Genomic DNA, 2,316 nt, shown 5'->3' with positions numbered 1-2,316 from the left:
CGAGAAAGGTTAATAAAGAGCAACAAAAATGAATGATAATAGGAGATCCAAGGAGAATGAGCTTGCTTCTGCCTGGGAAGGTAGCAGATGGGAGTGGGGAGACCTCCCAGACAGAGATGGTGATTCTGAACTGAGACAGGAAGGTGAGCAGGACTTAGATGTGCAGGAAGGTAGAGAATTGGCTGAGCTTTCATGTGGAATAAATCCGGTATGTTCAGGGAGGAGCATATGGTTTGATGTGTCTGGTGGGAGATTGAAAAAAGTAGCAGGTATCCTGGTGAGGGCCAGAATTTGAAGGGTCTTGAATGGCCCCATGGAGAATTTGAGATTTTATTCTGTAGACAGGAGAGACTCATTAAAGCTGTTAGGTAGTGTGGTGTCAGGGTCTGAGCCATATTTCGGGAACACTCAAAGAGTCCTACGCATCTAGAGTTTACATGCATTTAAAGTTATTCTTGGGCCTCTCAGAGTTAGTGACGTGGAAAAGGTCTTGAGAAGTCACCTGTCCTTGTTATTGCTCTGGAAGGTGTGGTTCTTGTATTTAAAAATAAGAAGATAATGAAGCTGCATTGGACATTAGCCTTTGAAAGATTGACCATCTCTGCCCAGGGGCTCTTTCTCCCCACGCTCTTCTGGCACTGTGTCCTGAAGTGCCACTGAAATGTGTGTCACTATTTTCCGAGAGCAGTAGGAAAATATATGTGAAACAGACAGGAACAAAAGAGGCCCAAAGAAAAACCCACCAACAGCCATACATGGCAGGTGTACTGACTCTTCCTCATTCAACAGCCTTCCCCCACCCTCCCATCTTGTAAGGTTGCTGAGGTCAAAGTAGAACATGTACAAAGAGGGGCTTCCTCAGGGTATGAAGCACAAAACTCTTTGTATGCTTCATAACCTCCAGGGCTCCCTCTCCCGTAAAGACTCCCAGCTCTTCTCCAATAGGAGAAACTCTTCTCCTCTGCTTTCACAAGACACTCTGATATCTGTGAAGTTCTCATGGCATTTGTTCCTGACTGCTTGTGAACCCAAGAGCAGGACTGCGTCATCCATCACTGTATACTCCATGGCGTTCAGGCTCCTTAGGGCAGTGATCTGCAAATGTGTGCAGCCTTGGGGGATGTAAACAACAGTCTTTTGGAGAGTGGGAAGAAAGTATTAGAACTTCATTTATGCTTATTTCTAATCCAAGATAAGCAAGAAATCAAACTTTATTATTCTATAATATGTAGATCGATAAGAGTATGTACCTACAAAGTACAAATAAATAAATAAATAATAAATGAGGAAAGCTCAAAAAATTTTGTTGTTGAGATTTGATTAAGAAAATGGGATCACAGCTCTAGGTGCTGAATTAATGATTGTTGCATGAAGTAACTCTAAAGTATTTGACGATGAATAGGAAATTTATTGCCAAAGAAGAACCTGGGTCATTAATTTATTCATTTATTCTTGTCAACAAACAAATACAAGCATTGCATAGTGCCTTTTATGTACCAGGCAATATGCCAGGCTCTGTGGGTTGTTTTGTTGTTCACAGATGAATACTACATATGTACAAATACTTTGAGGAAGTTTTAAATCCACGTAATATAATAGAATGGGAGCAAGGTTACAGGGGAGCATATGGGGAAATGGGCACCTTTGTCTCCTCAAAGATCTTTAAAAAGTCGATACATTGACCCAGTAAGTCCACTCCTAAAAATATATCTAAAGTATAATTAAGGATTCGTGCAAATATTTAGCTATAAAAGTGATTATCACAGCATCATTTCTTTTTTTTAACGTATATGTATTTTTTTTTTTTTTTTTTTTTTTTTGCGGTACGCGGGCCTCCCTCCGCTAATTCTACTAACAATACACGAGTCCTCTTTCCCCTGTATTCCACCAACAATAGATATTAGGAGCTTTATAGTTTTTGCAAGGCTGTTTGGTGTAAAGTAGTATCTACTACTTGATTTTTCATATCCCTACGAGTGAATTTGTACATCGTTTTGTGTGGTTTTCTTTTTTATCGGGGGAGGGAAATGATGGTATTTGATTTGCTCTTCTCTAAATTGACTTTAATATTTTTTGCCTATTTTTTTTGAGTTATTTTCTCCTTGTCAGTTTGAAAGATATCTTTATTATATATAATAGCTATATATATGTTACAGCTCTTAAGTTATATTTTTCTCCAAATCTAGTATTTGATTATTGACTTTAACTTTTCTTGCTGTGCATTTTTTTTCTTTTTTTTTTAACATCTTTATTGGAGTATAATTGCTTTACAATGGTTTGTTAGTTTCTGCTGTATAACAAAGTGAATCAGCTATA

The sequence above is a fragment of the Physeter macrocephalus genome, chromosome 1 (genome assembly GCF_002837175.3).
Source record: "Physeter macrocephalus isolate SW-GA chromosome 1, ASM283717v5, whole genome shotgun sequence".
In the NCBI taxonomy this organism is placed as follows: Eukaryota; Metazoa; Chordata; class Mammalia; order Artiodactyla; family Physeteridae; genus Physeter; species Physeter macrocephalus.
The sequence above is the reverse complement of the archived record's forward strand: the minus strand, read 5'-3'. Positions refer to the sequence as shown.